Raw genomic sequence first — 12,343 nt, 5'->3', positions numbered from 1 at the left:
TTCATTGTGGATGTGAAACTATTCGCAAGTATGCAATATAACATTCGAATTTAATATTGATTTTCCATATCCTCCAAATATTCCTTCAAATTTTCCAGTAAAGATAACAATCCTGTGGGCAACCAAACTGTTTACGGTCCTCCTAAATATAAAAACAAATTTGAATACTGAAAGTGAACTTTACATCCTAAATCGTAAAAGCTTACCTTGATGCTAGTTTCATTTTAATGCACTGATGTTTTCTCTGTATGATGTTTTACTGTATGCACCTACTCTTCGGTAGTCACACAAGCAATTGTACATTAATTTATCGTTTTGTTGTTACGTTTAGACAAGATAAGGTTCATACAATGCCGCCACACTACTATGTGGTGAAGATAATTGAAGGATTTGTGTTCAATGGACAGCTTTGTTTCGGAGATCAGCTGGTTCTTAAGTCAGAACAATTTTTTAAAACTCAACTGCTGGGCCACTTTTTAAAAACTAAAAAGCTAATGATTTTGCTCAAGATCGAACCGGCGACCTTTTGATTGTTAGGCGAGCACAATACTCACTACGAAACGTATTGTCTTGGGCACAAGGATCTAAAGTCTTCCGTATACATTTTTGAGGAAATCTACGTTTGAAAAAAAAATATCTCTTATAAGGAGACATTGAAATTGCGTGATCAAAGAAGTATGAACTTGACACGTGTGATGCTTCAGTTCCTCAGGTCGTTGAAGTCTCCAGAACACGACGCGATGGTTAGCCTCATTATCAGTTTGTGAGAATCTCAGAGACTTCGTAACAACGTCACGTGGGTTGTCGTGATGTCCCAAGTACAGGTGTTTCAGTTTCCTTCGGGTTCAAGAAGCTTTTAGGTGTGAATTTTCAAAGTGTGAGTTGTCTAAAGAAAGTGGCTTTTGATCACTCTGTTCAAAGTATGGAAATGTTACACAGAATGTACATTTAGGACGTTAAATTAGGCTGAATGTCGGTCTTAGGGGACGCGTCGTTAAAACACCGGTGTTTTCTCCCCGGAGTACAGTATGTATTTTTACATATATCGATGCATTAATTAACAATAACACTGGCCAAAGTTTCGGATGCGTTACAACATTACAAGTTCCCGAGTTTGTTGCAGCCAATTTCCTAATACCGACATTTGAAAATATAAAATTTATTTTAATTGGGTTTTCTATAAAATGTATTATAGTCTGGCAGAAGCTCGAAGGACTCCAGCGGATTAGGCGACCCTTCGCCCACGCACGCGCACTCACCCGTGTGCACCGAGTTCGTCATGTCCAAGTTCGTCACATCTAGGAAAATCAATGAGCCGTACTAATTAGGGTCGACAGTCTACCTGCCCCGCCGGGTATGACATGCCTCACTCGATCCGAACGGGAACAATAGATTCTAGTCACTGATCACAAGAGTCGTTGGTCAAATGTCGTTCTGAATCTTTACCATCCAAAGTTTACTGATGTTAGTTCTTCATGTAGCTGAACATTATACAAACGAACTCGTGCTGTATTAATGATAAATTTGAAGTCATACGGCTACATATCGCACTGACATGATTTATTAAGCCGATTTGTGTTGTTTTCTTGTGTCCGAAAACAGCCTTAGTACATAAGGATTCGTGTTACCAAATTGAAAATTGTCATACAAAACAATATAGCACTTTAGGGGTGAATTCGTTATATTATACTAAGATAACAAGATTATCTTAAAGAAGATTAGTTATATTATTGAGCCAAATTTTTCACTTGTTACAATTAAAAATTACTCAACATATCTAAACAATTCAACAATTTTAATATGTTTTAAAAACAATCTTGAATAGAGTATTCATTTATTGAGTGAATATTGTTTAATGTATTTATGTATGTTATATATTTTTAAAAGTTTTACAAACTCAAGTACATGCAACCCGGTGACCACTGCAACTTGTTAAAATAATGTGTATAAAAAAAAGCTTACCTATGGCTTTAATGAATTTACGAAGATTCAGTTCCCAAGTATGCTAAGCTTAGTATAGTACACTTTAGTGTATAAGCTTAGTATTCATTTAGCCGCATGAATATTGAATAAATGATCTGATTAATATCACAGACCCACTCAAACAATATTTATAGCGGCCTCTTGGCTTTTTTATTCTTTATTACGAATAATTTTTACAACAGTATCACCATCATCATACACATAAATATTAGATGAGAGAATTTTAACACGAAAATTACAATTATAATTATTTAACGGTACGATTATATTTACAATACTTACATACAATCTTAATCATAATTTTATATAAAAAATCATAGAATATATAAACAAGTATTATTTATAACCCAACAAAATCATGATACGTAGTTTTGATGTGATATTTTTGCAAATTATTACTTAAAAATTTGGTTGACTTATTTACTTACTAACTAACCTTATCCCTTGCCGGTTTTCAACCCACACCTTACTGGTGGTAGAATGCCGTTACCGTTACATACGTTCTTACAGTATCAAAATGCAATGCCACGCTTTGCAAAAGAGGAATTTATATCTCTGCAAGATGGTACATAGGCAATACACTCTTATCCAAGGTAGTCCAGAGGGCGATGAGTAATTCCCCACCGTTGCATTCTGCAGAGGTTCACCACACCGAATTCCAAAACAAAGAATGCGTTCCTGACACTTTTGAGATGACCAATCACAATTTGGAAACCCCTCCCCTTAAAATATGCGGAAGAAGGTAAGTTTCAGAACCAAATTTACTTATTCTGTTTTGGGACACGACACCACCAAGTGCAATGGAGTTTTCGGTTAGTTCGAAAGGGAAACCTTGCGTATTGTATAATGGTTACCGGTACACCAAGAGGATTGACAATAAGTGCGGTACTACTACGTATGAGTGCGATCGTCGGAATTGTCGTGTTTCTTTAGTGTTAAGAGACAATACGGTTGTGCGGGAACCGAGTTTGCACAGATGCGTTCCTGACGAAACGAAGATTTTGGTACAATCTGCAATCGACAAGGCCAAAATTAGAGCTCGGCAAGATGTAAAGTGCTCAATTCCCAAGGTAATATATTTTGTATTTAAAAGTATTATTTTTTTAGTAATTGTTCCAACGTAACTGATTTGGTATGGTATTTTTTTATCTACCACAATGAAATTCATGCAATTTGTTTATTTGTCTTTTGTTTGAAAATATTACAGGAATAAGTTATAGGCCAATTTAATTAACTGTGGATAGTTGTCGAACAATAGAAGAAATATACATATTTATCATAGGCTAAATGTAAAAGAAATGTCCTATCATAGAATGGAATCTACCAATAGAAAGTCAAATCGAATTATTCTTGATTTTACAAGTAATATTGCGGTAAAATATTGATTATATATTTAATTTAAATAAACACCCGTACCATTGTATTTTTATAACTCGCCGTAAGCTATCCTAGCAATGTGGCGATTGATGAGAATTATAATAACTTACTGATTGAGGTTAAGTTTAAAACAACTATATCAGGAAACTGACAAATAGCTTCTCCCTTTTAGCCCAACTTTAATGAATAAATTACTCTTTATTTACTAAACATAGAATATCAATTACGGCCAAATGTACCAAAAATCTTCTAAACAAACTTGTTTTCAAAAACATCCCACCAAATCCAATTTGAGGACCAACCGAATCCTTTGCTATACACACTACACAGTGGTGTTAAGAGGATGCCCTCTTTCCCCTATATTAGTTTTAAACGCATTAAAATAAATATACATATAAATTCGAAATGGAAAAAGGTAGCTGGTAAAATGTGTAATTATGTGTAAATGCATTGACAGCTATCTTTTTTGCCAAACTAAAATAAGTGAGTAGGCTATTTGCTAACCCCGTTAAATCCAGTTTACAAAATGTCTGGGAAATCAAGAAAAAACTGTTTAAAAGTGGCTTTATTGAGATAAAAACTTAGAATTCTTTTATACAAATGTAGGAAAATCCCCTTTTATAACCTGTTATAGTCTCTATAATCACAACAATTAGTTAATTGAGTTATTTAATTAAAAAGTGAGGGCTTTCACAATCAGTCGGGTAATTAATATATTTTATAACATTTCTTCCGAACACCTGACCTAACCAGGTCCGTGAAGTAAGCGTACCCATATAAACGTACCCATATAAGCGTATCCACTTTTGTTCATACTAATCGTTAGTTCTCGATGGTTCCCAAATATTTTCGTTAGTTCTCAAAAAACAAACAAGTTATAGCCAATAGTAAATTTGTATGCTAACTTCACACTGCCGGTTTTTAGCGAGCACCTTTTTCGAATGAAAATTGCTTACATTTATATATCAATCGTTAGTGTGTACTCGATAATTCTCCAATATTGTTGTTGGTTCTACAACAATAACAAATTATAAAGCATAAAAAGTGGTTATGTAAATTTCACACCCAAAACACTTCTAGTGTGCACAGTTTTCTGACGAAAAATGCCTCTAAATATATCAATCGTTAGTTCTCAATAGCTCTCGAATGTTTTCGTCAGATCTCAAAACACGTTCTAGGCAATAAATAATGACACTTACTAAGCCCATCTATATACCAATAATTAATTCTTCGTTTCTTCTTGATAGTTCTCCATTAGTTTCGTTATATAAGGCGTTTTCCTTCATTTTAAGGTGATCGAAAGTGTCAGATTAATGCAACCAAATTTTATAGGCTATAACTTTGATTTCTTTTTATCCTGGAGAAGTATTGAAAAGAAAGGGAACGAAGTAACCATTGGTACATAGATATATGAATTTTTTCACTAGATGGAGGTGGGTGCTAGAATTTAATTAGGTGTGAAGTTGGCGTAATCATTTATTATTAGCTGCAACTTTTTACTTTACTTTTTACTGCTTTTTAAGAGACTTGGAGAGAAATTATGAAATGTTGTGCTTTTAGGCTAAAAAATGAATAGAAATAATTGTTTACAGCATAAACCTTCCCCCCTTAAATTTCGTTCCCATTGTCCGATTATGCTGCCTCGTGAACTGTTTCAAATAAAAGTAGATACATACACGTTTGTACCAAATTTCATCAAAATCGGATCATTTTTGTTCGAGTTATCGTGCTAACAGTAATTTTCAACATATACTTGAATTTGAGCGGGAGCGTTTCATAAACTCCAAATTTCACAAACTCCAGCGTTTAGAATAATAAATTAACAGAGCGTTTCATAATGTCAAAATTTCACAAGCTCCAAAACTATAACATTCAAATAATCACTGTTTCACAATGTCCAAATTTCACAAACCCCAACGATGATTTCACAAAGTCTAACGTTAATATATTACATAAACAGAGCGTTTCATAATCTCCAAATTTCATAAGCTCCAAATCTATAACATTCAAATAATCACCGTTTCACAATGTCCAAACTTCACAAACTCCAACGTTTAAATACCAAATAAACAGAGCGGTTCATAATCTCAAAATTTCATAAGCTCCAACGGTACAGTCTGGGCCAGAAGTCTCTACAGTGGTTGGCACGGTCAGATAGCAGGCACCGTCCGCCGGCGCTCAAGTACTGATTATACGTGCATTTTAATGATTGAAGAACACTTAGCTGTGTGACTCAAATATGTGTTAACACATAATGTGCAAATTAAATTTACATTTTAATATTTTTAATATCTTTAATTCAAGCTTTCAGCTGAGTTTCTTAACTGTTTCGTCTCTCAAATAAAAAGCCGGTACAAATATCGTAAGAGGTTTTTTCACCGATCAAAAATTTTAAAAGGTATAAATATATATTGTTTTATAAGTATATTTTCTAATAGAATGTGTAGCACCTACACACCGAACCACGGCAACCTCTGCAGCGACTTCTGGCAGAGGCTGTACCGTTGGAGCTTATGAAATTTGGAGATTATGAACCGCTGTCTTTATTTAATATTCTAGTCGTTGGAGTTTGTGAAATTTGGAGGTTGTGAAACGGTAAGTCATTGAAAGTTATATTTTTGGAGTTTATGAAATTTAGACATTATAAACCACTCTGTTTATTTAAAATATTAACGTTGGACTTTGTGAAATAACCGTTGGAGTTTGTGAAACTTGGACATTGTGAAACTGTGCTTAATTGAAAGTGATAGTTTTGGAGTTTATGAAATTTGGAGATTATGAAACGCACTGTTTATTTATTATTTTAGACGTTGGAGTTTTTGAAATTTGGACATTATGAACTTCACCTATTTGAACGGATGGTGTTTTTGTCCTTTGGGGACCTCAAAATGAGAAAGAAAATCGGTCCCGGGACTAGGACTCTTACCATGAGACCTGCGGTTATAGCTTATTCCCTATATGGGACATTTGCTAAAAGGTGCCTTATATTACTGTTACCGTTATTGTGTTTTCAGATATACGCTGAGGAAATAGAACCACTGATCCACAACGGGAATGAGTTCGTGGCCGCGGTCCCTACATTTCAGTCCATTGACTCCACTCTGTATGGCATCCGTAATCGATCACAGGGGAATCAAAAAGAACCGCTAAATAGAGAAGACATTGTTTTGAATGAAAACATACTATCTATGAACGACGGGACATTTCTTCTCGCTGATCTGATAGAGCCACCAAAAGAGAGAATAATGATCTTTTCAAGTCCCAGAGGAAGGGAGTGTCTCACATCGTGTACGAAATTCTTTGCAGACGGAACTTTCAAGAGCTGCAGCAAGCAGTTTGCTCAGCTTTACACGTTCCATGCGGATCTGGGTAGTTCTGACCAAGAGACTAACGTTGTTCCAGTCCTGTACGCACTGCTTCCTGACAAAAAGAGGGAAACCTACGTCAGAATGCTCAGAGCTATACTAAACGAAGTACCGTCTTGGAAGCCGGAATCTATCAACATTGATTTTGAAGCTGGAGCGATCTCAGGGTTGCGGGAGGTGTTCCCGACGGTGAAAATTAATGGGTGTTTTTTTCACTTTGGTCAGTGCCTTTGGAGGAAGGTCCAAGAAATCGGGTTGTCGAAAGACTATAAAGAAAATGAAGAAGTCAGAAAATGTATAAGAATGTGTGGTGCTCTACCATTCCTCAAAGTGGAAGACATCGACGAAGGTTGGGTGCACATCCACTCTATCGCCCCTGCACATGAAAAATTGGAAGTTTTTTTTGACTATTTTGTTGAGCAGTGGCTGGAAAACCCTCAGTTGCCGAAAGAAGTGTGGAACTGTTATAAAAGGAGGCATCGCACGAACAATGCTGTTGAAGGGTGGAACTTCAAGCTAAACAACAATGCGGGAAGACCTCATCCTCGAATTCGAGATTTAATCCTACTACTGAAAGAGGACGCTACAAAAGCTGACGGAAAAATAGCCAGGATAGGAATGGATTTGGGAGGAGCACAAAGACGAAAAAAATACTGTCAGCTGGACGTCCGTATCGCCAGAAGTACGAACAAGTACGAAGAAGATGGGAATGTCGGCCGATTTTTAAATGTACTTGGTTATGTTTTAAAGCTAGATTAGGCATTGTATTGCATGTATGGTAGCTCAAAATACATTACAACGTCCGGGTCCATGGCATCCGCGGGGTTTTAACCCACTGTCGTATACATTGAAAGATTTATTATGTTTTATTTTATTATTCATTGTATTTGTATTGTAAATAATTTTACTGTCATCGTGATTTTGGTTTTGTAATAATATAGTCATTACAAAATACTGACTATATATTCTCTTTTTTAAATATTTAATTGTGATTGTATGTAAATATATTTGTATTGTAAATGTTATTCAACTCGTACTTTTAAATGCCTAATTCTGTAATGTATTTTGTGTTATTATTTTTTTGGGGTAAATAATAGGCCTAATATTCATATATTCAAGTGTGTTTTTTCAATATTTGATTGCGATTATGATTTTATGTAAATATTTTTGTATTGTAAGTAATATTGTACTGGTAATTTTAAATACAAAATTCTTTTATCTATTTTCCGTCATGATTTTGATTGGGTAATTAATAATACTGGTTTATGTTCTCTTGTGTTTTTCAATTTTTTATTATGATTAGGACTTTATGTAAATATAATTGAACTGTTACACTCTCATACAGTCTCTTATCTGTTTTTTTATATTTTAATTGTGTTATACATAATACTGGTCCATATATTCTATTTTTTTTTTTATATAATTATGATTGTGATTTTATGGTAAATGTAATTGTACTGTAAAATATACTCTAATCTATTTTGTATCATAATTTTGATTTGGTTATAAACAATACTTGATTTATATATTCCGTTTTTTTATGATTTATAAATATAAGTAAAATTAATAATTCTCTCATCTATTATTTATGTTTATATGTATATGATGATGGTGATAATGTTGTAAATATTATTCGTAATAAAGAATAAAAAGCCAAGAGGCCGCTATAAATATTGTTTGAGTGGGTCTGTGATATTAATCAGATCATTTATTCAATATTCATGCGGCTAAATGAATACTAAGCTTATACACTAAAGTGTACTATACTAAGCTTAGCAGACTTGGGAACTGAATCTTCGTAAATTCATTAAAGCCATAGGTAAGCACTTTTTTATACACATTATTTTAACAAGTTGCAGTGGTCGCCGGGTTGCATGTACTTGAGTCTGTAAAACTTTTAAAAATATATAACATACATAAATACATTAAACAATATTCACTCAATAAATGAATACTCTATTCAAGAATGTTTTTAAAACATATTAAAATTGTTGAATTGTTTAGATATGTTGAGTAATTTTTAATTGTAACAAGTGAAAAATTTGGCTCAATAATACAACTAATCTTCTTTAAGATAATCTTGTTATCTTAGTATAATATAACGAATTCACCCCTAAAGTGCTATATTGTTTTGTATGACAATTTTCAATTTGGTAACAGGAATCCTTATGTACTAAGGCTGTTTTCGGACACAAGAAAACAACACAAATCGGCTTAATAAATCATTTCAGTGCGATATGTAGCCGTATGACTTCAAATTTATCATTAATACAGCACGAGTTCGTTTGTATAATGTTCAGCTACATGAAGAACTAACATCAGTAAACTTTGGAGGGTAAAGATTCAGAACGACATTTGACCAACGACTCTTGTGATCAGTGACTAGAATCTATTGTTCCCGTTCGGATCGAGTGAGGCATGTCATACCCGGCGGGGCAGGCAGACTGTCGACCCTAATTAGTACGGCTCATTGATTTTCCTAGATGTGACGAACTTGGACATGACGAACTCGGAGGTGACCCACTCACCAGCGGCTGCTCAATACCTGCCCCATCCCTCGGCCGCCCGGCAGGTGACTCACCACTGGCTTGCGGCCATAACAAATATGAAAATGAAAATTTTTAAAATTTTTTGTTTTAATTGTAATTATTTGAATTGACAATAAAGTTGTGAGTTTAACAAGCTAAAATTCGACTTGATCCCACGACTTTAAGCTTTGAAAACACTATTTTGATTTCTTGGGTATAGGTTATTGGATAATATTTTATTAATGTGAGTTAGCTTTGATAAGTACTATCAAAGATTACATATGCTACGCAAAATATGCTTTTTGCGTAGCATATGTAATCTTTGGTACTATGTATAGCTATGTATAGTTAATGTTGTAGGTCTAATATTTCCTAATTGGCAACCAACTTACACTTTAAAAAACTTATAATAAAAAGATTCATTAAAATAAACGGTAGGTTTGTGTCCAAATTTACAAAGGGATTCTTTTACGTGACGGGGTCTAAGGTAGCATTATAGACCAATTTTCCATGAATTAAAAGGTGGTCAATGATTGTTGTGTCTGTTTTTAAAGTACTATTACAGAATAAAAACCATATTAGACTGTGGTATTAAAACTTAAGATAGTTAAAACCTTTTTACTTGCGGCGCATTGGACCGCACGGGCTTACTACTTAATATATTTTTTTTAACGTAATGTTTAAATAGAGATTTGATTAAGTTATCCCTTTTTAGAGTTAGGGTTTGCTCTCTAACCCCTAACGGTGGAGGTTGTAGCTTTGCGTAGATTGTAGATTTGCGATTGATATTTTCTACCGTTTTATTTGTATGTCATATTTTGAGGCTAATAGTACGTTTTTATCATATCTTAAAGTTTTTAATTAAAACCAATTTTTTACATTTTTACCCGCTAAGCCAGAAGCCAGACTAAGAATTTAAGTATAGCCTTTAAAAATATCTATCAAACTGGTTCTTACGTTGTACTGAGTATTATAACTTATTACGTATGTATATATTGTACATTTGTATTTTTCTAAGTCCTCTACGTTATTGTGTATCATAGTATTAGAGATTAATAAAAGATTTTTTTAAAGGAACCTGGGTTTATTTTAAAGACCTTTGATTAGTGCGTATCAAAAGCTTACTCATCACAACTAAATATTATGCAACACACTTTTAATACAACATAGAAATAAAAATAGTGTTTTTGAAAGCTTGAAGTCGTGGGATCAAGTCGAATTTTAGCTTGATAAACTCACAATTTTATTGCGAAAACAAATAATTGCAAATGAAACGAAAAATATTAAACAATTACATTGTCATCTTATTTACTGGTGCAATCCAGTGGTGAGTCACCGGCCGCCGGGGGAAGGAGGGGCAGGTACTGGGCCGCCGCTGGTGAGAGTGTGTGTGTGTGTGAGTGAGGGTGGCCTAATCCGCTGGAGTCCTTCGAGCTTCTGCCAGACTATAGTATGAGTTCAAATCCGTCCAATGGCCTTTCTCGTCACTCGGTAGTTCGGAGCGAGTCATAAGCCAAAGATCACATTTAGAAATAAATAAACGTTGTTTTCTATGGTATATATTATATCATATATCTAAGAACTATATATTTCTAAGGGAATTCCTCTAATTATTAGCCATTTTATGATTTAATAGTTTAAAAGACTGCTTAAGGCTACTACGAGTCCAATAGTTTGCATGCTTAAATTTAATTATTGAAGTTTAATGTAGTTTGAGGATTCGGAGGTTTCACATGCTTTCAAGACATTTTTTATTTGTTATTTTTGCAAGTATTTGGTTTATGTTATAATAAGCAAACATTTAATTGGAGTTTGCCACCAGAGTGCTTCGGCGCTAGCACAGAGAAGGTGGTTGGACCTTTTTTCCGTGGTGCTAGACTGTTCTAATTCCAGTGATGAATTCGTGAGGCACATATACAACAAAGATTAAACTCCTTTTGTTTCCTTATGATATACAAAACGTGCTAATAGCCTATCTAGATCTTTACTGGTTTCTTAGTTAACCGAATGAGATTTTTTGAAGACTTTTTCACAGCGTTGGACTTATTTTAATTATTCCAACGATATTCATCTTCTTTGTGGTCACGCGCGGAGATTGTATTGTCAAGAGTCTCAAATTCCTCCACGTCCCTCACGTAGATGACACTCCTCACGGGTTTCTAAAAATATTCTCGACCTCTTGAATGTAAATAGTCTTGTTCAGGACACACTTTCCTTATGGGCGACCACTAGCACACGACTTTCAGTTTCTTCACGTAGACAGTGCAGTTGATCTTTCTATGCTGTTTACTAGTTGATCCCTGCTTTTCTATTTTGAAGGAATCTGTATAACGTTTGCAGGAATACCTATTTTGTAGTTCCAAATATTCTAGTACCGAGCAACTTTTAAACATGCACAATAATATCAACAATACGATAGCTATTTGTGTGTTTAGAGCGCAAAGTACGTCATTTCCACTAGAGAACTGCTTTAGCTGAGTGTGGCCATACATTTCGAGAGCGGCAATGATCGTTTGTGCTCACGATACACTCACGATTTTTCCTACCACAATAATTAACTATGATAACACGCCGATTTACTTTTTAGTTGTCATTTAGGTTATGTTTACGTACAGACTCCGCGGATGTGGTTGGCGTAGAAACGCCATCTTTACAGCTGTAAAATCAGCTGATTTAGTGATAGTTCTCTAGAGCATATTGAGCTATTTTTTGTACTGTTTACAGGTGTGGCAATGTGACAATTTCCATGCAGTGGTTGTAAAAAATATTTGCAATCATAAACGTAGTTAACTCAAACAACGTCAAGCATTGAACCTAACATTCTCATTGGTGGATCTTTGTGAAATGTCTTAAATCTGTGGATTTTAAATTAAAGGCATTAGCACATTGAAGTTTCTTTCAACGAACTTTGAGGCGTTTGATGGAGAAGGAAGAGATTGGCAATCGAATAACAGTGATCTGTTTGATCTTCTATTGCTGGTATTTCAGAATGGCCGATCTCTTAGTTTTATACTTTGCCAGAAAGTCTTAGAATACAATAAATTGACCGATCCCGTACTGTTAAAACGTCGAATGCCTTATTGTGTAAAA

The 12,343-nt window shown here is 34.5% G+C and overlaps 1 protein-coding gene across 2 annotated transcripts in view; it reads left to right on the top strand.

Annotated features, from left to right (window-relative positions):
- The window catches only part of LOC128996294 (cytosolic carboxypeptidase 1-like), a 161,227-nt gene that overhangs the window by 103,535 nt on the left and 45,349 nt on the right, over positions 1–12,343 (top strand). The window lies entirely within an intron of this gene.

This window comes from Macrosteles quadrilineatus, unplaced genomic scaffold (assembly GCF_028750875.1).
Source record: "Macrosteles quadrilineatus isolate MER2022 unplaced genomic scaffold, UCM_ALF_1.0 Scaffold_6__1_contigs__length_79288215, whole genome shotgun sequence".
Taxonomy (NCBI): Eukaryota; Metazoa; Arthropoda; class Insecta; order Hemiptera; family Cicadellidae; genus Macrosteles; species Macrosteles quadrilineatus.
The sequence above is the reverse complement of the archived record's forward strand: the minus strand, read 5'-3'. Positions and strand labels throughout refer to the sequence as shown.